Raw genomic sequence first — 25,073 nt, 5'->3', positions numbered from 1 at the left:
CTGGTGAAATAAGTTCTGGGTTGGTGAAATTTGTTCCTTACCTAGTGAAATAAGTTCTATGTTTGTGAGATTTGTTCCTTACCTGGTGAAATAAGTTCTGGATTTGTGAGATTTGTTCCTTATCTGGTGAAATAAGTACCTTGTCTATGAAATTTGTTCCGCTGGTTAAACAAGTTATGTTACATACTGAGCACTTGTCATCAGTGAGTTTAAAGTCATTATAAAAAACATGTTTTATAATTGATAAGGTAATAAATAAAAAGTGTAAACATCAAATTTGGATCATGTGGCGTAAAGCAAAAGTTAATAACATTATTCTCAATAAATAATACTAAAAATGACACTTATGAACCAGGAAAGAGTAGAATAAGAAATAATAATAAAATTCATTCCGAAAAAAAGAATTATAATAGTTAAAGATGAATATTTGTACTTTTTCAAAATGGACAAAGTGACTGATCAATTATATTTCAAGACATAGAGAAACAAAAGACACTCTCTTTAAAAACTGTGAAATGACAATAGCTAAGTACATGTATGATTAGAACACCCATAACAGATCAACAGGAAATAAGGAGGTGGAATACCACTTAAATGATAAAATAGATACAAATTATGAAATATTATGATTCTCATCGCTTTTATTTCTTATCTTCATCCTAAAGTCATGCCTTTAATTGCAAATGTACCCCACTGATGCAAGCACAGTACTTATTTCCTGTGAAATAGGTTCCAGCAGAACATTTTCATTGATTTCTATAAAATACCTTCTTTCAAAACTAATATCACACAAACTTAATTCACGTTTTTTTTTAATTTTAATATTGGAACAAAACTCATACATTGTCATAGTGCTTTGATTTTTGTTCCGGAACTTATTTCACACTTGGTTAGAAAATTAGTTCCGGAACAAATTTTATAGTGCTGGAACATATTTTCTGTGACATAAGTTCCACTGGAACATATTTCATATGAAATTTGTTCCGGAGGAACAAATGTCACGCCGGAACAAATTTTTTGTTACACATACAATATATACAGTAGTCAGTTCTAAATGTACTACTCAGACTCAAGTCTCCTTTTATGATTAAACTTAGAGATAAAACAAAACAGTTTCCATTTCCTTGGACTGTATAAGGTGTGACATAATCAATGAAAAGATGTCTTGAAAGTACAAAATAAGAAGATTGTGAATTATTTGAATGTTTTAACTTTTGTTAAGTTTTGAATTAGTCTGTGGACTACCAAAGGATCCAGAGGGAGACCCTTTTCTTGGGGGGGGGGGGGGATGATGATTATATAGGGAATAACTGAAGCATGACTGGAGCGCCCCATCAGCCCCCCCCCCCCCCCCCCCCCTTTTATGAAAAATGCTGGATTCGCCATTGACTACATAAATAACCGTGATCACATTCAACTGTATAATTATCACTGTTCCTTGGTGTGGGGAATAATGATATATGGCAGATGAACATAAGGAGTCATGGTCAACCAGTGCACCGGAGTTTACCCCGCATGCCCGACATGGTCAATTTGTAAAAAGAAATGCGAAATATATTGCTTGCAGAGTTTTTCTTCTGTGTTTCCATGGCTGGACGGAACTTTTACGCTAAATATGTTATCGTTAACTATGATTTTGTGACTTTTGAATGAAGTACCTGTGATTATTTAGGACATTTTCTTTGGCCTCACTGATAATGGAATGTTGAAGCAGACGAAACATGGCGTCGGATGTTGTTGTCATAACTTCGGTAATTTCCGTGGTACAATAAAATTTAAATAAGCTACACAAGTAGCCAACATTTCTGAATTCTTGTTTTTGCAAACAAATAAAAATTCATGTCGTATTTAACATCGATTTTGTTCCGTTCTGCCTGTTTTTACAAGATCACGATTGAACGAGAATTTTGGCAGCCATTAAAATAATTGTACGAGATTTAACGAAAGTGACGAAACTTTTCAGATTGGTCGTCTAGCAAGAGTTATCGTTCTTTGTCCCTAAACGATGCTTCTACCATAAGTGCCAGCATAGCTGGCATATTAAGATACTGATAGATTATAATTATTTTGTACACTGAAAAAAATACATAATATTAAAGTCCAAGATAGTTTTAATAAACATGATGAAGGATACAAATCCATGATTTAATTGTACTGTCAGAGAGTAAAATTTTTGATGTAAGTAAACACAGCCATATTTGTTAAGATATGTTTCAGTGGCTAAACAATAGAAAATTCTAATGCAATTTGGATGTAACATTTTATTTCATTGGCAAAAAGTAATAGTTGCCGTCAAATCCACAGTCGACCAGGCGTAACTAAGGAGGGACCCCCATTTTGAATTGATGAATCAACAAATGTTCGATTACTACTATATAATCGAAAATAAAACAACACCTACCTCGAATTCGCTGTTTTAATGTAATTTTATCCGAATTTGAAGCGTACAGGTAACTTAATAACCTCCAGTTTGTAAGTTTTCATTTGTATGACGTCATGTTTAGCCATTACATCTTTGTGCCAAAATCATTCATGAAGTTTCGCGGTTTTATTGTATTTGACAAATTCAGACATTTTTTCAAGTTTTATCGTATTTTTTCTTTTTGTAATGCATTAGAATCGGAATAACAGTACTGTAGTTAAAGAGTTGCCACCGTCAATTGTTGATTTGACGGTCGCAAATGTCCGTTTTACTGTCTCCGCTACGCGTCGCCATTAAAACTGCATTTGCGACCGTCAAATTAAGGAATAACAGTACTGTAGTTGAAGAGTTGCCACCGTCAATTGTAGATTTGACGGTCGCAAATGCAGTTTTACTGGCGACGCGGAGCGGAGACAGTAAAACGGAGATTTGCGACCGTCAAATCAAAATTGACGGTGGCAACTCTTCAACTACAGTACTGTTATTCCGATTCTAATGCATTACAAAAAGAAAAAAATACGATAAAACTTGAAAAATGTCTAAATTTGTCAAATAAAAAAAAATCCGCGAAACTTTATGAATCATTTTGGCACAAAGACGTCATGGCTAAACGTGACGTCATACAAACGAAAACTTACAAACTGGAGGTTATTTCGTTACCTGTACGCTTCAAATTTGGATAAAATTACATTAAAAACGGCAAATTCGAGGTAGGTGTTGTTTTATTTTTGTCGAGCCTTCGACTTTAGTCGAAAAAGCGAGACTAAGCGATCCTACATTCCGTCGTCGTCGGTGTCGTCGTCGTCGGCGGCGTCCACAAATATTCACTCTGTGGTTAAAGTTTTTGAAATTTTAATAACTTTTTTTAACTATACTGGATTTCTAACAACCTTGGACAGAAGCTTGTTTATGATCATAAGATAGTATCCAGAAGTAAATTTTGTAAAAATAAAATTCCATTTTTTCCGTATTTTACTTATAAATCATGGACTTAGTTTTTTTTGCGGGGAAACATTACATTCACTCTGTGGTTAACCCTCTTACTGCGGGAAGGACATATGTGTCCTCCCCTGGCTTACTGCGGGAAGGACATATATGTCCTTGCGTAAAAAAAATATTATTTTTTTCTCTTTCGTAATATTTCTGAAAAAAAAACACCTTTCCTTCAATTATTGAATACATTTTATATATTTTATTCATCATGTGGTTATTATTTTTGTTGTTGTTTTCTTTTTACCTATCTTTTTCATAAAACGTCATCATTACGTCATATATTATTTGACGTCATTCGACGTCGTAATGGATTTGACGGCATGATAGCGCTATCAAATTTTAGAATGAATCATTTTTATGCTTTTATTGATAAGACAAAAAAAAAAAGAATCTTAGTATGAAACAGTAGGGAAAAAACCAAACATCAACACTTGAAATGATCGCTAATTGGTTTTAGTTCTTGTACCCAACAATAAATAAATATTTCAAACAAATGTCCTTAACTCTTTTAGATTTGGAGGGACACATATTATTCTCAGTCTTGAACTTGATGCTTGCCTCGGTTTTCTTACTTCTTTAAAAAACAAATTAATTAAACAACGAAAAAGTCTACGTTGGTATTTCAAATTGTAAAATTGGCATACAATAGCATTTTGCATTGTAATGTTTATTATGCATTATTAGCTATTATAAACTTTAGTTTATGTGCAAAAATGGATAGATACTACAAAGTTATTGAAAACCCGTTAGGAGCAGGAATCAGCCAAATAATGAGAAAAGCCTTTAGCGTAAAGTCAGCAAGAGGGTTAAAAGAAATAAAAAGAAGGCCCCGACATGAAAAAAATGTAAAACCTACATGAAAACTTTAAACGGCATAATTTATAACAATTCAGTTTATGAAAAACATATGTGACAGACATGATCCAACGACAACTACTGAATTACAGACTCATGACTTGGGACGTTAACAAAAGAGTGTGCTATTTTTATTTTTCCGGTATTTTTTTGTTTTACGAGTGTTGTTACCTTTTGAAATATTTGCTGCTGAAAACTTATAAATGTCTAACTTAATCTATTTTGTGTTATAGTTTTTTGTATCCTGCCTTTCAATCTTTCAGAACAAGTGTTCTTATTATATATATAATTATATAACGCGTGGATTGTGATGACTCGAAGTTATACCACATTGGAACTGTATTTATACAAATAGAAGATCAGATTTTCACATTTTTTAACGGCAAATTTTGAAATTCCTTAACAAATATTCAATGAAGTAACACCTTACGATGTTTAAATTTGAGACCAGTAAACATTTTTAAAACCCATATCTATCTGATACTGAATACGGTGCTTTAAACAAAAATCTATGTTTTCCTTGGTATACTTCACGTGCTATATAAGGTGGGGGGGGGGGGGATAAAAACGAAAGATGTAATAAAATATCTTTTCTAAATATGTGTAAATATTAGATTGAAGTACGCATGTAAATTCGGAAGCGCCCTCTAATTATTTATTCTATAAATATAAATAAATGATTTTGATGTTTACAAATAGTATAAATATACCATTGAAAAAAGTAATCAATGAAACTAAGCAGTTATTAACGAAAATAATAGAACCGAACCTAAAAATTAAGAGACAGAAAAAACAAACATGTAAATATATAGCTAATAGCGTACACTATCCACGGATTCAAACACCTGAATGAAAATACAGGTATGCAAAGATATTACAGTTAAGAAGAGATTTTATGGTGGTAATTAGTAAACATGCAGGTAAAAATATGTGTTTGATTTGGATTTGTCATTCGTCAAGCATCAATGTGATATGATAATGAATATGACAAATGAAATATGATATGAATGATATAAGAAGAACTGGTATGAGTGCCAATGAGACAACTCTCAATCCGAGACACAATTTATAAAAGTAAACCATGATAGTCCAAAGTACATGCTTCAACACGGAGCATTGTCAAGCTATAAAGGGTCCCAAACAATTCCAGTGTAAAATAAAAAAACCGGAAAAACCAACGGTCTAATCTTTATAAAAACAGAGAAACGAGAAACACTTATGAACCACACCAACAAACGACATGCAACTACTGTTCAATATCAGTATAACATAGAAAAGAATAACAGTACTCGGTGACAGTAGTAAACACAAGAAATAGTTCAAGTGATGACACTAGCGTCGGTGCAACCATCATCTACACAAAAAAGGGCCGGGAACAAGACGATTACAGCTGTATATCGCTGATGGAGGATATTTACGAAGACAGATACATTTTACAGTATACATAGCAAAACATTTCACAGCATTGACATATTTTTGGCATCTTTAAACATTTCTATTAAAAAAAAGGATATAAAGTGTGCATGTGTAAACATCTTCAATCTTAAATGCGTCTTTCTTCAGAAATTAAGGCTGAAAGTTAACTGCGTCATAGTTAAGCTAATATAATGGATTTGTTTTTAGGTGTGGCGATATTTATGTTGGGGCACATACATCCTTTATAATACTATATCAACTTGAGCATACGTTAACCTAATAATACAGCACTATTTAACTTTGATTGTTTTGTATAACTTGCTAATCGTTTGACTTTAAAAAGCTTACATATGCTTTGTTATACCAAAATATAAGAGCTTACTTCTTACGAATCAAAAATAAGTGCACAATCACTTGCTATTGAAACGGGGTGAAACACAGTTCATATAAAGCACTATAGCAACTGAAAGTTTCCGTAAACTTTGCGGAGATAACGCAGAATATTGTGCGCATTTCCTTTTATAATGTCCCAATATAAAAACCTTCGGGAGAATTTATGTTTAAGTTTTCAAAAATTGGTTAAAGTTAATTTTATCAAATCAGTATCATATTTAATTAATCAAAATAAAATGGCTTATGCCAACCAAATTTGTAAATATACGGTTAAGCATTTGACTATAAAAAAGGAGATGTCAGATGTGGTATGATTGGCAATAAGACAACTATCCACCGAAGTTCAAATGAAGTGGATGTAAGTACATTGTAATTACAGGCAACCGTACGGTCATTAACAATGATAAAACCACAATTTAAAGTTCAAAATAATGCTTAGTGTTAGTTAGTCTACCATAAATAATGGAAGAACTATACAAAAAATAGACTTGTAGTTATAAATACAGCATATAATAGATTTTCTCTGATTTTGCATTATGTTTTATTTACATTATTTGTCATGTTGTATATATATGTCATGTTTGTTGAAGTACACTTGGAATACACAATGCCATCTTTTTTATACGTACGTTATCCAATGAAATATTTGATTTGATCTAAGATGACCAACCGAAAATAAGCAAATCTGACTTGAAATTTTGTAATGTATAGTGCTATTTTGCAAAAACTGAACGTCTTGTTCAAAACACTGCAAAGTGCTTGACTAATTGAATAGCGCGAAACTTCCTTAGGACGTGACGTGATCATTATTACGTTACGTCATGTCATATAAATAACGTTATTTTTGAAAAAAAAATAAACATCTATACTTTATATTTGGTAATTCTTCAATTATTTGAGTTAACATGCTGTTATACAAGACTAAATAACAATTTACTGTTTTTGGTATTTTTTACTGAAATTGACCCGTTTCTGGACAATGTTTTGAAATTTAGCTACGCACTAAGAGGGTTAAAGTTTTTAAAGTTTTAATAACTTTCTTAAACTATCCTTAGTTTGTACCAAACATGGACAGAAGTTTGTTTATGATCATAAGATAGTATCGAGAAGTAAATTTTGTAATTAAATAAATCCATTTTTTTCCCGTATTTTACTTTTGAATGGACTTAGTTTTTTCTGCGGGGAAACATTACATTCACTCTGGTTAAAGTTTTTAAAAATTTAATAACTTTCTTAAACTATCCTGGGTTTGTACCAAACTTGGACAGAAGCTTATTTATGAGTCATAAGATAGTATCCAGAAGTAAATATTGTAAAAAGATAACTCCGTTTATTCTGTATTTTACTTTTAAATGGACTTAGATTTTCTTCCAGTTAACATTACATACAGTTTGCGGTAAAAGTTTTCAAAACATTTATTAGATTCATTCACTATCCTAAATTTTTACCAAAGTTGGACAGAAGCTTCTTACAATCATAAGATAGTATCAAGAGGAATATTTTTATTGATTTTTTTCCTCATTTTTGTTGAGCCTGCGATTTACAGCAAAAGTAGGCGAGACACTGGGTTCCGCGGAACCCTTACAATATTTTTGATTATATAGTAGTAATCGAACATTTGTTGATTCATCAATTCAAAATGACTGGTCTCTCCTTAGTTACGCCTGGTCAACTGTGGATTTGACGGCAACTGTTAGCCAATGAAAAAAATCGTTACATCCAAATTGCATTAGAATCTACAATTGACGGTGGCAACTCTTTAACTACAGTACTGCTATTCCTTTATTACCTCTTATGATCAATAGTGAAACAATGATTTTTACATTGATACGGATTTAAAGGTACATGTATTTCCAGAAATATACATGTATTTTTACACGACCTAAAAAATAAATGAGTCTGTCGAGCTTATTCATAAAGCATCTGTTAACTAACAGACCTGTTAACTTAATGGGGACGTTAAAATGGTTAACTGGTGCGTCCTTTAAAGTTTAATGTGGTAAATTCACAAACGTTTTCGTAAACCTTGAAGTACATTGTAACGGGTGCACTATTAAAGGTTGCATTAGTATGTAAATTAGACGTAATTGAAGTGTCGTATGTTTTCATTGGTTTATTTATAAACTAAATGACCAATACAGAAAAAAATATAGAATGTTTTCATACATGTATCATAATATTGGTATTATACACCATTCATGTCCTTGTCCTTATTGTGGTCAGTGTTGTCTGAAGACATTTGGTTTCCGACAGTATTTTATTAATAATATTTATATTTTAAGTAAATAGAAATCTATGATTTTTTAACACAAGGTTTATAACCACAAAAGGAAGGTTGGGATTGATTTTTGGGGTTATGGTCCTGACAGTTTAGGAATTGAGGGCCAAAAAGGGGCCCAAAGAAGCATTTTATACCCCGTTTATGGGACGTATTATTGTATACCTTTGTCTGTCCGTCGTCGTCAACATGTCGCACAAAATATAGTGCATTGATCATAACAGTCAATGCATCCTATCCTTGAACATTTCCATAAATCTATCAATGTAATACATGTATATGCAGCAATATGCTCAGATATTCAAGGCACAAAATGATGTTAAACTTGTCAAGAAAATTACATAACTTTTGCAAGGTGCAGGAATCTAATATCTTCTCTAGAAATATAAATGATGTCATTGTAAAGTCATCTCAATTTAAAAATTGGAGTTATCCTTCTTTGTCTGGAATTGCTGTTAAATCAACCTCAACCAATGTAATATTTAATATTACAGTACTTCCCAGTGATAAATTGAAGCAATCTTTACTGTTCAGAGCTTGGGTGGGGATGGGGCTCAATTTACAACAGCATAGTGTATTGCACAAAAGCAATTTATTTTACATTTAATCTTGGCTGCTTATCAATTGATTCTGTTTGAATTATTCCCTTGAACTTCTCTAATCTTGCTAAATACATGTAGGGATAATTGTGATTTCCAGAGAGGAATATATACATTTTTCTTCACTCAAAACTCGTGTCCTGCCTTTTTTCAAATTTCGTCCTTAAAGAAGATGTGAGGTATACATCAATGATGCAGTACAGCATATTCTTCTTGTACATGCAGAGAAGGTCAAAATAGATATGTTTAATATGTGTAATTTGCAGAAACATTGAGAAAGGTATCAGTAGTTTTTATATATGTCTAAATTTGTCTTGGTTCCTTACAGAGTCGCACAAGAATTTGCATACCGGAGATACATTATCAATAAGATGTTAGAGGGAGGAGAGGATGTAATCACAATCAACGGTACTTTACAGAGACACATAGACACACATACTGTAGATAAACATTATCAATAAGATGTCAGAGAGAGAAGAGGATTTAATCACAACCAATGGTACTCTACAGAAACACATCAACACACAGGCTGATAAAACACGTCATAAATGTGATGTGTGTGGTAGAGAATTTACTCAAGGTAGTCACTTAAAGAAACATGTAAAAACACATACGGGTGACAAACCTTATAAATGTGATGTGTGTGGTAGAGAATTTAGTCAGAGTAGTCACATAAAGCAACATATAAGAACACATACTGGTGAAAAACCTTATAAATGTAATGTTTGTCCTAGTGAATTTTCTCAAGGAAGTCAACTAAAGGCACACATGAGTACACATACTGGAGATAACCCACATGGCTGTGATGTATGTGGTAAACGGTTTAGTTATCTTTGTAGTTTAAAACATCATATAAGAACACATACGGGTGACAAACCTTATAAATGTGATGTTTGTGGTAGAGAATTTATCAAAGTAGTCACTTAAAGCAACATATAAGAACACATACCGGTGAAAAATCTAATGAATGTGATGTTTGTTTTAAAAAAATGAGTCGGAGTAGTGATATAAAGAAACATATGAGAACACATACGGGTGAAAAACCTTATAAATGTAATGTTTGTCCTAGTGAATTTTCTCAAGGAAGTCAACTAAAGGCACACATGAGTACACATACTGGAGATAACCCACATGGCTGTGATGTATGTGGTAAACGGTTTAGTTATCTTTGTAGTTTAAAACGTCACATAAGAACACATACAGGCTTAAAACCCCATAACTGTGATGTATGCGGTAAATGGTTTAATCAGCTTGTAAATTTACAGAGTCACATGAGAATACATACAGGTGAGAAACCTCATGAATGTGATGTATGTGGTAAAGGATTTAGTCGCCTTGATAATTTACAGAGACACATGAGACTACATACAGGGGAAAAACCATATGAATGTGATGAATGTGGGAAAGGATTTCGTCAGCCTAGTACTTTAAAGACACACATGAGAACACATACAGGTGATAAACAGTGATGTATGTGATCAACAGTTTAGTCAAGATAGTAGTTAAACGAGACATATGAGAACACATACAGGTTATACACCTCATAAATGTGATGTTTGTGGGAAAGGGTTTAGTGATCTAAGTAATTTCTACATACAGGTACATGTTACTAAGTTCATGACTATGGCAAATGTATGGTGTATGTGTTAAAGGGTTTAGCTGGCTTAGTAATTCATGTACTAGTGATACTTTACATAGATCTATATGAGAACACATACTAGTGATAATTTACATAGACACATGAGAACACATACTAGTGATTATTTACATAGACGCATGAGAACACATACTAGTGATTATTTACATAGACGCATGAGAACCCATACTAGTGATAAGTGATAATTTACGTAAACACACACATGAGAACCCATACCAGTGATAAGTGATAATTTACATAGACAAATGAGAAATCATATTAGTGATAACTTACATAGATATACAATGATATATATGAGAACACATTACTAGTTAATAAGTGATAATTTACGTAAACACACACATGAGAACCCATACTAGTGATAAGTGATAATTTTCATAGATACATGAGAACACATATCAGCATGATTAGTAAATAATTGATTAATGTCATTCCTCTAGAATACTTGACTGTGAATTAACTATATGTAAATATCTGTTGTTGATTGTATTGTGATGTGTGTGTGGTCTCAGGGAAGATGAGTTTTTTGTAACTAACTATAACTATTTACCCTCTTTAAAAAAAGAATTTATACTATTATTGTTATAATTTTTATTATTATGATTGTATGAGAGTTCATCAGGGTATTTTTCTATGTTATGATATATATAAATAGAATTTAAAGTGTTTGATGGATTTTGAGTATTTTTCTTCACTTTGAAATTCATCAAGTTCATCACTATCATTGACCTTAATTTCATGGTTCAGTGACTACTCGAAAAAAAATTTTTTTTGCAATGTGAATTTCTTACTAATTATGCAGTATTATGATAACTACCAGTATATTTGGTATTCTTTGCACCGTCTACATGTCCGTCAGACAGGATTGAACTAACCTCGACCTCATTTTATGGATGAATGATTAAGGTTAAAGTTACGTGATTAAAGTATGTCCGTTTCTAAAATGCAGTAGGATAACTACATGCAGTGTATAGAATGACTGTAATGGATGCATGTCAGTCTGGCATGTTTCATCTGATATTGACCTTATTTTCTTGGTTCATGGGTTAATGTTTTGTTTGTTTTGGTCTATTTTTTTTCAAGTACTATAAGCAACAGGTCAACTATAATTGGTGTATTGAATGAATGTATGATGTACATGTCTAGTAGGCATTATCTGACATTGACCTCATTGTCATGGTTCATTGCTCAATTATACATTTTCGTAATTGTGTCAGTCTATCATATACTATATAAGCAACAGGTTAACTGTTTTTGGTGTATTGAATGATTGTAACATGTGTAAGGTATACATGTAGTTCTCAGTGGCGGATCTAGAATTTTTCATAAGTGGGGGCCCACTGACTGACCTAAGAGGGGCCCCGCTCAAGTCACGCTTCATTGATTTCCTATATAAGCAACACTTTTTTTCCAAAAACGGGGGGCCCGGGTCCCCTGCCCCCCCTAAATCTGCATCTGGTTCTAGCCAGTATCACAACAGTAGGTCAACTATATTTAGTGTATAAAATTATTATATACATGAAGTTCTAGGCAGTATCATCTGATCTTGACCTCATTTTCATAGTTCATTGGTCAATGTAAATTTTGTGTGTTTCGGTCTTGTTTTTCAAATTCTTGATGTAATAGGTCGGCTATATTTGGGGTATGCAATAATTGTAAGGTGAACATGTCTGTATTGCCTGGGTCATCTGGCCATAATCTGATATAATATCATAGAACATTGATAATGTTAAGCTTCTGTGATACTCGATCGACACAAGTTGTGGTAAAACCTTCATTTTACAGACTTTCAACATGCATTTATAGGGGGTCTCATTTGGGGGTTCCGATCCCGGATCCCGCTTACTGCTTTGTCAGATTCCCGTATCCCGCTTACACTATGTACGTAAGCAATTCTCATTTTTTGGTCATTTCCCGGGTTCCGTTAGACCTCAATTCCCGTTTTCACGACACAATAATTTGACTTTAAAAAAATCGGCAATCCCGCGTCACGCTTAGACCCCAAATGAGACCCACTTTATAGTGATAAGTAAAATAGGCGAGACATGTGTACTTTGTTATTGGTGGAAGAAATCGGTGTTCCTGGAATAAACCAATCAGTCAACGAACTTCGGTAGGAAATATAGATACACCTAGTAAATTAATATTTGAGTTGAATGCTTTCTGGTTTTAGACTACCGGTATTAAAATAGGTGTGTGATTAAGAATTGAGGTTTTATAGATTTTTTTTAGTCATGTCAGAGTACACACAGCGATTAAAAAAAATTAATTAAAGAAATCAATCTGATAACAATTCTTGTCCTGTCCCAAGTCAGGAGCCTGTAATTCAGTGGTTGTCGTTTGTTTATGTGAGTCACATTTGTTTTTCGTTCATTTTTTACATAAATAAGTCCGTTAGTTTTCCCGTTTGAAATGTTTTACATTGTCTTATCGGGGCCTTTTATAGCTGACTATGCGGTATTGGCGTTGCTCATTGTTGAAGGCCGTACGGTTACCTATAGTTGTTAATGTTTGTTTCATTTTGGTCTTTTGTGGATAGTTGTCTCATTGGCAATAATACCACATCTTCTTTTTTATACTTACTTTTGTAAAAAATAAGTAGCTTGATAATTCACAGATTATCTATAGCTTTGGAAACTTTCTTGGCTAAAATCTTATAATAAACGAATCAACTACAGCTTATAAAAGACATTTGGCTGCAAATGTTATGTAAATGTTCAATATGTCAAAAACAACATGTTTATTCGTTCATATTGACTTTACGTTTTTTGATTGAGTTAAGCCTTCCAATTGGTATTTTACCGTGTGTGTTTTCTATGTGTTGATGCTATACTATTGTTTCAGAAAAATGGAGAATGTTTGGTACCAATTAAACGTTTAATCCCTCTGGAAATGTTTGCACCTGGAAAATTGTTTTTTGGATGGAGATTTGTCTCATTAGCACTGACACCACATCTTCCTTTATCAATTTATAAATGTTAAATAAACATGCAATGGTTCAAACAATTAAGTTTTATTCAAAGTCGGTACTCAATAAGATTAATTTGAGAATGGAAACGGGGAATGTGTGAAAGAGACAACAACCCGACTGAAGATCAGTTAACAGACGATAGCCATCAATGGGTCTTCAGCACTGCGTTAAAAAACGCATCGCGAGACAGGCTTCAGCTGGCCCCTTTTCAAAATGTGTATTAGTTCATTGAAAGTAAACTACATAAACACATGTTTTTATTATTTCAATAATAGTCAGAACATAGACATGTGAATATATATATATATGAATTTAATGTGTTGTAAATGTTTATTTTGTGAATGAGAGTTAACGCTTACAGACTTACGGACACACATAAATGTGTTAAATTAGTAAATGGCAATCAGAAATTACACAGATATGAAAACAGTCAGAACGTATATAAACATGAGAACAGTCATAGCTTACACAAAGATGAAAACAGAAGTTTCAAAGGCATGACAACAGTCATAACTAAACAGAGATGGTAAAAAACAACATTCATGACAACAGTCAGAACTTGCACAGTTTTGTAAACACTCACTGGTATAAACCGTGATAATCCAGTGTAAGCGTTCTAAGAACATGATCCATCGACTGCCGAGACATAACAATTAATGATTATATAATATGCTAACTGCAAGCTCTTGTGTGGTGTAAGTGGTCAATGTTTAACTGAGAGCTGAAACTCACAGAGACACAAGAATACACATACTGGTGATAACCCTAGTAAATGTGATACTAGTGTTCAATGTTTTACTGAGAGCCAGAACTCACAAAGAGACATGTGTACACATACTGGTGACAAACGTAATAAATGTTATACAAATGTTCAATGTATTACTGAGAGCCAGAACTCACAAAGAGACATGTGTACACATACTGGTGACAAACGTAATAAATGTTATACAAATGTTCAATGTATTACTGAGAGCCAGAACTCACAAAGAGACATGTGTACACATACTGGTGATAAACGTAATAAATGTTATACAAATGTTCAATATATTACTGAGAGTCAGAACTCACAGAGAGACATGTGTACACATACTGGTGATAAACGTAATAAATGTGATACAAATGTTCAATGTTTTACTGAGAGCCAGAACTCACAAAGAGACATGTGTACACATACTGGTGATAAACGTAATAAATATGATACAAATGTTCAATGTATTACATGTACTGAGAGTCAGAACTCACAAAGAGACATGTGTACACATACTGGTGATAAAAGTAATAAATGTTATACAAATGTTCAATGTTTTACTGAGAGCCAGAACTCACAAAGAGACATGTGTACACATACTGGTGATAAACGTAATAAATGTGATACAAATGTTCAATGTATTACTGAGAGTCAGAACTCACAAAGAGACATGTGTACACATACTGGTGATAAACGTAATAAATGTGATACAAATGTTCAATGTATTACTGAGAGCCAGAACTCACAAATAGACATGTGTACACATAATGGTGATAAACGTAATAAATGTTATACAAATGTTCAATGTTTTACTGAGAGCCAGAACTCACAAAGAGACATGTGTACACATACTGGTGATAAACGTAATAAATATGATACAAATGTTCAATGTATTACTGAGGGTCAGAACTCACAAAGAGACATGTGTACACATACTGGTGATAAACGTAATAAATGTGATACAAATGTTCAATGTATTACTGAGAGCCAGAACTCACAAAGAGACATGTGTACACATACTGGTGATAAACGTAATAAATGTGATACAAATGTTCAATGTATTACTGAGAGCCAGAACTCACAAATAGACATGTGTACACATAATGGTGATAAACGTAATAAATGTTATACAAATGTTCAATGTTTTACTGAGAGCCAGAACTCACAAAGAGACATGTGTACACATACTGGTGATAAACGTAATAAATATGATACAAATGTTCAATGTATTACTGAGGGTCAGAACTCACAAAGAGACATGTGTACACATACTGGTGATAAACGTAATAAATGTGATACAAATGTTCAATGTATTACTGAGAGCCAGAACTCACAAAGAGACATGTGTACACATACTGGTGATAAACGTAATAAATGTTATACAAATGTTCAATGTATTACTGAGAGTCAGAACTCACAAAGAGACCTGTGTACACATACTGGTGATAAACGTAATAAATGTGATACAAATGTTCAATGTATTACTGAGAGCCAGAACTCACAAAGAGACATGTGTACACATACTGGTGATAAACGTAATAAATGTGATACAAATGTTCAATGTATTACTGAGAGCCAGAACTCACGAAGAGACTTGTGTACACATGCTGGTGATAAATTTGGTACACATGTTCAATTTATTACTGAGAGCCAGAACTCACAAAGAAACATGTGTACATATGCTGGTGATAAACGTAATAAATGTTATACAAATGTTCAATTTATTACTGAGAGCCAGAACTCACAAAGAAACATGTGTACATATGCTGGTGATAAACGTAATAAATGTTATACAAATGTTCAATGTATTACTGAGAGCCAAAACTCACAAAGATACATGTTTACATATACTGGTATAATAAAAATATTTACTGTCGTACATGTTTTTTGTCGAGCCTTCGACTTTAGTCGAAAAAGCGAGACTAAGCGATCCTACATTCCGTCGTCGTCGTCGGCGGCGGCGTCCACAAATATTCACTCTGTGGTTAAAGTTTTTGAAATTTTAATAACTTTCTTAAACTGTACTGTATTTCTACCAAACTTGGACAGAAGCTTGTTTATGATCATAAGATAGTATTCAGAAGTAAATTTTGTAAAAATAAAATTCCATTTTTTCCGTATTTTACTTATAAATGGACGTAGTTTTTTCTGCGGGGAAACATAACATTCACTCTGTGGTTAAAGTTTTTAGAATTTTAATAACTTTCTTAAACTATCCTGGGTTTGTACCAAACTTGGACAAAAGCTTGTTTATGATCATAAGATAGTATCCAGAAGTAAATTTTGTAAAAAAATAAATCCATTTTTTCCGTATTTTACTTTTAAATGGACTTAGGTTTTCTGCGGGGAAACATTACATTCACTCTGGTTAAAGTTTTTAGAATTTTAATAACTTTCTTAAATTATCCTGGGTTTGTACCAAACTTGGACAAAAGCTTGTTTATGATCATAAGATAGTATCCAGAAGTAAATTTTGTAAAAAAATAAATCCATTTTTTCCGTATTTTACTTTTAAATGGACTTAGTTTTTCTGTGGGGAAACATTACATTCACTCTGTGGTTAAAGTTTTTAGAATTTTAATAACTTTCTTAAATTATCCTCGGTTTGTACCAAACTTGGACAGAAGCTTGTTTATGATCACAAGATAGTATCCAGAAGTAAATTTTGTAAAAACATAACTCCATTTTTTCTGTATTTTACTTTTAAATGGACTTCTATTTTCTTCCAGTTAATATTACATACAGTCTGCAGTTTAAGTTTTCAAAACATTTATTATATTCATTAAATTATCATAGATTTTTACCAAACTTGGACAGAAGCTTCTTACAATCATAAGATAGTATCAAGAGGAATATTTTTATTGATTTTTTCCTCATTTTTTTAGCCTGCGATTTACAGCAAAAGTAGGCGAGACACTGGGTTCCGCGGAACCCTTACACATTTTTTTTTAATCTTTCAGTCTGAACTCACGGAGAGACATTTAAATAACACAACATTGTATGGTGCATTGACGGATCCAGGGTGGAGTCTGGGAGTTGGAACCCCCCTTATTTACGATCAATGTATTTGAATGGGTGACACCCCTTTTTGTTGTTGTCCTGGGTTAGGAAACCTATTATTAAAAAGGCTGGATCCGCCCCTGCTGGTGTGATTAATGAATCATTAACCTTAATTAATGTGGTGTTGGTGCTCGATGTTGCCTGATTGGCGCGGCGTTTGACTTTTCCGCAAATATTGGCATTACTTTTCCGGAAAAAAGATGACGTTTCCGGAAAAAAAGGTTACTTTTCCGCAAATATATATCTTACTTTTCCGGAAAAAAAGTAACTATTCCACAAAAAATAATTATTACTTTTCCGCAAATAATTAAGGATTAAATTATACCTGTTGATCGAAAGAAAAGTCATAATAAAAAAATCAATATTTATTAAGTTAAATGTCATCAAAACATGAAAGTAAGATTCATGAAAGCGTCGTGCGAAGTCCACAGTAGTACATTCACCGTTTACAAGTTTCGTATTTTGTTCAAGAAGGAAGTCTGTCTTCTCCTTTTCATATTTCCAAACGGGGGCTTTTACAGTTAAAATTCTCATCTTTATGTAAAATATTGTTTGCAGTTTCAATAAGACATCGACACAGACAAAAATGAAGGATTTCTAGCGTCACTCTGTTCGTTCAGTTAGGTATGAAAAGACTCGGCACCATTCGTTGTTCTCTTTTGCATGATCGGGGTCAGGAGGTGATGCCCAAATGGTTGGTGGAAGTCTCGAATTATACATTTGGCTGTAAATGTTGTGTAAATGTGCTGGGTTAGGACCCATTATTTAAAAGGCTGGATCCGCCCCTGCTGGTGTGATTAATGAATCATTAACCTTAAGTAATGTGGTGTTGGTGCTGGATGTTGCCTGATTGGCAGTCAGCGAGAACTCACCAAAGAGACATGTGAATTACACAATACTGGCCTGGTGATTAACCTAATAAATGCTGGTGTTGTTGTTCGATGTTGCATGACTGACAGTCAGTTAGTACTCACGAGAGAGACCTGCATTAAATATTTTACTGACAGCTAGAACACACCAGAGAGACACATGGACACGCGCTGGTGGTAAGGTGCAATTCAGCTGGCAAACAAACAATAAAAGTGTATTTACAAATATTAAAATTCACAAGTCAAACCAATAATTGGTTGTATACAATTTCTACGGATAGGTGCAATTTCTTTATGTTATATGATCTTATATGTTAAAAAATAAAAATTCAAAATGTTTTATATCTTAAAAATAGTATGAACTTCTACAAATACATGATACGAAATAGCTAGTAAACAATAGAAATATATGTAGAAAGCCAATCCCATGTTGAGACCCCCCCCCCCCCCCCCCGTGGCCCAGGGGTACGAAATGGTAAAATGAGAAATTTGGTTGACATGGTTGATATGGTACGAAATGTGTGGTTTTTTTTTTTATCGTGGTTACAATATGGTTAATCTTAGATACGAAATGGACATTTTTGGTACAAAATGGCAGAGGTACGAAATGTCTAAGGTACGAAACCACTTGCTACCGGTGGTGCTCCTGGCAGAGGCGGACCTTACCGTTTCTAAGGTACTGGACATATACAAAGAAGGATAACGTACGTTGGTCTCATTCCCTCGACTTATATTTGCCCTGTATAAGTAAATCACAAATGATCACAAATAGCTACTGAGTATCTAGACCAAGTGAGTTAAAGATAAATGTTATATATTATTTTTTTATAAACTTTATTGAAAAACTGTATTACATGTAATACACTTAAGGTTTATGTACCCTTCTGTAGCCATTTTTGTACGATTTTTTTTAAACAAACTACAGATATAATGAATGAGGCACAGGTATTTGGGGAATGGACCCCCCTTTTTTTTGGACCTCACTAAAATATAATTTTGGCGTTTTTTTTATTCATTTACAATTTTCTACAATGTATAAACATATATCAATTCTCAACAATCCATTGCTAGTCGATTACAATATTTTTTTTACTATCCATACGAGCCCCAAGTTTCACTTGTTGCTCTTATGGCTATTTTGGACATATACTAGAGGGAAACTTGATGCAAAGCATTATTATTTACTGTTGCATTGCATTTAATAGAAAAAGAGTACTTTGTTGTGGCAAATAAACCAAGATTTTTGTAGAAAATCCACAGCCTTTAATAAAGAGATTTTTGTTATAAAATTTGAAACATAGATTACTCACTTGCTTTTCTATGATGTGCTAGTGTTTATTTTTTACAAAAGTTCTAACCAACCTGTAAAATTTAATTTTAAAATACCTCGTGCAGAGTAACTTAAGTCGAGCGCACCTTAAAAGGTGTACTTGATTTGGAATTTTTTTGAAAAAAAAAGTTTGTTTCCAGTTTTGGGAGAAAAAAATAATTTGTTCTTGACCCTGAGAAAAAAGAATGTTTGTTTCACCCTCAGTAACTATTGTATATCATGTGGTGTAGTACGCCGCTAGATTAAAACTGACGTGGAAAGGTAACACATGAAGCCCAGGTGGTCGTGTGGTCTAGCGGGACGGCTGCAGTGCAGGCGATTTGGTGTCACGATATCACAGTAGCATGGGTTCGAATCCAGGTGAGGGAAGAACCAAAAATTTGCAAAAGCAAATTTACAGATCTAACATTGTAGGGTTGATGTTTAGACGAGTTGTATATATATATATATATATATATATGGTAAAATTGAAAGAAAAAAATTGTTTTCGACCTGTCACAAAAAAAAAATTGTTTTTCGCTGCAGTCCAAAAAGAAGTTTGTCCATGTAGGTATGTGTTGCAATCAATATTATGACACTATCCCTCAATGTCAGATGATGTAGAAGTATATCAATCATGTAAGCAATTATAGGCAATTGTATGAACTTTAACAATGAGAAAACCCTTAACTCGTCAGGTCAGTCATGAAAATACATCACAATAAATTGTGTCTCTCTATATTCAGATACATTTTGTAAATAGGGTCTCTCCATATTCAGATAAATAGGTTCTCTCCATATTCAGATAAATAGGGTCTCTCTATATTCAGATAAATAGGGTCCCTCCATATTCAGATAAATAGGGTCTCTCCATATTCAGATAAATAGGGTCTCTCCATATTCAGATAAATAGGGTCTCTCCATATTCAGATAAATAGGGTCTCTCTATATTTAGATAAATAGGGTCTCTCCATATTCAGATAAATAGGGTCTCTCCATATTCAGATAAATAGGGTCTCTCCATATTCAGATAAATTGGGTCTCTTTATATTCAGATAAATAGGGTCTCTCCATATTCAGATAAATAGGGTCTCTCCATATTCAGATAAATAGGTTCTCTCCATATTCAGATAAATAGGGTCTCTCTATATTCAGATAAATAGGGACGGGTCCCTCCATATTCAGATAAATAGGGTCTCTCTATATTCAGATAAATAGGGTCTTTCCATATTCAAATAAATATTAATAGTTTCGATCGTTACGATCAAGTGTTTGTAACTTCGTATTGCGTTGATTTTTGGTAATCAATCGTGATCAATCGTATCGATCGTTGTGATCGAGTCGTTGTATTTCGTATTGAGTTGATTTTTGGTAATCAATCATGATCAATCGTATCAATTGTTACAATTGTGTGTTGGTATTTCGTATTGAGTTGATTGGGTTAATTTTTGGTAATCAATCGTAATCAATTGTATCGATCGTTACGATCGAGTATTTGTATTTCGTATTGAGTTGATTGAGTTGATTTTTGGTAATCAATCGTGATCAATTGTATCGATCGTTACGATCGAGTGTTTGTATTTAGTTGATTGAGTTGATTTTTGGTAATCAATCATGATCAATCGTATATTGATCATTACTATCGAGTGTTTGTTTTTCGTATAGTGTTGATTAAGTTGATATTATATAATCAATCGTATCTATCGTACCGATCTATGGTTTGTACTTTTTAGTAAGTTGATAGAAAACTGGTTATCAATCATGATCAAAATCAAAATCAAAATATCAATCGATGTTTTAAAGTCAATAGTTATTGTATCAATCGATTGTCGAATACAGTACCTTAAAGGTGTCATACCACCAATTAAAATTCCCTATCTGTTCAACCAAATTTTGCAATTTTCACAGCTTTCTAAATATTTTACCTTAAGTTTAACTTTATAGAAACTAGGTATATCCTGAATTGTACAGGTGTCACCTTTATGCATGCCAATTTTCAATATACATTCAAAATCATATAAGAAAGAAGAGAGCTCCCGAAAGGAGGTACCACTAAAAATAACCCCTGGTTTTCTGGAAATCTTAAATTAGTATACCATGGAGCGTATTAATCCTCAATTTTAAATGCAAAATGGTCCTGATATATTTCTCTTTCAACAAAAGTTTAATTTCTGCAAATTTATTGGTTAGTTTAGGTGAACAATGACATCAAATGCACTATTTTTTGTCAGAGTAGGCTACTTTCACAAACGTTCTAAATTTGAGGGAGTAATTGGTGGCATGACACTAATGTGTTCGGGGTGTTGAAATTAGTTGGGGTTATTAAAAAAATGATACTTAAATAAGTGATTTTTTGGAAGGAAATTGAGGTATGTTACTTAAACAAGTGATTTTAATGTAATTATCCTAGATTCAGTACAAGGTCATCACCTAGAATGACCTGATAATCCTAGACAACACAGATGTTCTGATAATTTTAGAAACATAATTATAGGCGAGCGCCGATTTGAGAAAAAGCCTCTCGTTAAGGTTTTTAATGCACCTATCGAACACACAGCTAATTTTGGTATCAATCGAAAGAAAAACTTCTAGAGCATACGATTTGGGTGGTCGTCAAAGTTCCCTATGGTCACGTTTCTTGCAAATCTCACGAGAACACAGACATGTCGAATTACTTTGGATTATACGGTGATACTTAACATTGCATATATCGGCATTGTTGTAAATATAGTATTCGTTTTTATCTAAGATAGCCTGGAATACATTCTAAAAGACATGGAATCCAATAAAAAGAAGATTTTATGAAAAATTAGTTGATTCTGAGGCTTCTGTAAGACCAACCCTAAAATGTAAAACAAATACCATATTTTTTTAGATTCTCAGTGTCAATGACTTATTAAAACTCTTATATGTTTTGTTTTTATAAATTCCATATACCCTGAAAAGATTGCGACACACATCGAAGCTCAATGATGGATAATAAACGTTTGACGACTTTTCTAAAATCTGCATTATTAAACGGTATTCCGGATCTGTATCGTGTTTATCCCAGACGCTAAACATTTATATAAATCTAGTATCTAATATGCATAGGTAACACTTGAGTTTCCAAAACACAAGTCGTGTTTCAACATATTACTTGATAAATATTCGTATATGTGTTACCAAAAGACCACTTTAACCATTACTAATGATATTAGCATGTGCTATGTAAGCAGCAGACTGCATTTTGTATAATAGTATATTCTTGAATATTATCATAATTACTCATCATTGATGAGTGTCAAAGTCCTGTGAAATGTGCGCCACTTCCAATGAAGCGCTGCCGCATGTCCATAATTAGCAATGCTGTATAATATGTCAAAATATCACACAAGAGACTCTTAGTATGACAACTTATAGAGGTTTCACAACCTTAATGAATGCTGTTAGCTTAAGGCAAGGACATGATGATGTGTTAAGGTTGTTAGAGGCATTGTTGGTTTAACAAAGAGGAAGGCTTCATTGATAAGATGGAATCTTACAAGGCATGTGCTTAGTCAGATAACATCGGCAATGAGAGCACGTGCGTGTCTTGTCCAGGTTGGTGACCAATGTCATCATGAAGCAAAACCAGCTGCAATGAAAAGGGATAAAACATTTGTCATGATTTGTAGACGATCTAACTGTTTATATAACAGAAAATATGACAAATCCATTTGACGTTGATAATCTCTCCCGTCAGCATATGAACATTTCAACTGGTCTCCATGCAAGTCACGACATTGAAGATTCTGTTAAAATCAGTTGAAACTTGAAAAACAAAAACGTCAAAAAGGAAGATATTTGTTGAGTCATCACTATCAACAGACAAAGATCAGGACTGAAGACATTTGAGGATATGAACCCCAAAGTACAACTAAAATGCAAATCTGGGCAAGTTGTAAAAGGTCATTTGATTCCCGAGCTTGTGTTTACCCGTGCCCTATCTCTAACTATATGTAGAGATGACGTATCTGTGGAAACTGTTTCGTCCTATCTAATTTGTCCCATTCCCACTGCATATATTATGGCGATGGAATTATGAGGAAGACAAATAAGTCTGATCTTCCCATGAATTTGAAAATTAAGGTAGGATCAGTCCTTAACATTCCTCCAATCGATCACAGTGCTACCGTACCAATAAGAAATGGCATGATTTCAGTCATTTGATGTGAAAAAGATGTCCACAATTGGAGACTTGGCCAAATCTTACATTATGCAGGCACTCATTTTTAGCCATGGCGGTGTCAGTTTATTTTTTATTTATGAGTTTGACTGTCCCTTTTGGTATCTTTCGTCCATCTTTTACAATCATGCTTCCGATTCACAGACAAGGTTGTTGATGTCTTCGATCGCTATGACACTAGTGCTGAACATTCCATAAAATCAGCTGAGCGACATAGACGATCGGCAACAACTACGAAAAAGTTTCATATCGCTGAAGGCCGAACTGTTCCAGACTGGAAAAAATGTCTATCAAGCAACAAAAACAAGCGATCTCTGATAACTTTCCTTTGAGATTATCTGAGCAGCAATTTGTCTGATATGTTCCAGGATGAAAACAAATGTTTAGTTCTTGACGGCGCATTTTCCAATCCAGAATAGAGCGACAACACTCAATGAGAGCATGTAATAGATCTTCAGATCTGTCCTGTTCGTATGAAGACACAGACACCAGAATCTTGCTTCATGTTATACTCTCATAAAATCTTTTAGCAGTTGAAATAGCGACCAATCATAGTCAAGTGTTCCGATACAGATGTTCTTGTGCCCTGTGTTCATTATTTCAAGATTCTTTTGTCGACTGAACAAATGTGGTTTTTGACGGGGTCAACTAATTGTCTTAGGGACTGTAGAAGGTTCATACCAATCCATGAGTTAAGTAAATCTTTTTCGCCTTAACTAGCTAACAATCTCCCTGTAGTTCATGTTTGAACTGGTTGTGATACCACTTCTGCTATAATTGGGATTGGCAAAAAGACTGTTTTCAAGTTGATAAGAAAATCTCCGAGTAAGTTTACAAATCTCCAAAACGTTGACAAGATTGCTTTTTCCACATCGTTGTCAGCTGCCATAGAGCTTATTTCAAGCTTGTATGACTTAAAAGAAAAAATCGCTTCATCACATGTTGACTTAAACAAGTTACGTGTTTAACTTGTAACATGCAAATACTCAAGTGAACCTGCATTCAAAGAACATATTTTGCGGTCATTTCAACAAACGACAATTTGGATGTCCTCACATTTCGATCATTCAAATCCTTTGTCTCCTTATGAATACGGATGGAAAAGAGTTTACATGGCCCAGATCCATTCTACTTTTTAGGCATGATGAAGTTCGATTTCCTGCAAGATTTAGTATGCTCTTGCAAGAGGGAATAAATACGTAGCAAGAAATGTATTTGCCGAGAGCAGCAAATGTCTTGCACAGAGCTTTGTCCATGTCAGGGAAGTGATACTTGCCAAAATATTTATTCTAAAGA

General features: G+C 33.5%; 1 pseudogene; it reads left to right on the top strand.

Moving 5' to 3' along the window:
* Positions 1–25,073, top strand: part of LOC139494036 (zinc finger protein 721-like) — a 34,112-nt pseudogene that overhangs the window by 5,782 nt on the left and 3,257 nt on the right.

The sequence above is a fragment of the Mytilus edulis genome, chromosome 11 (assembly GCF_963676685.1).
Source record: "Mytilus edulis chromosome 11, xbMytEdul2.2, whole genome shotgun sequence".
Classification (NCBI taxonomy): Eukaryota; Metazoa; Mollusca; class Bivalvia; order Mytilida; family Mytilidae; genus Mytilus; species Mytilus edulis.
Note: the sequence above shows the minus strand (reverse complement) of the source record. Positions and strands in the feature narration are given on the sequence as shown.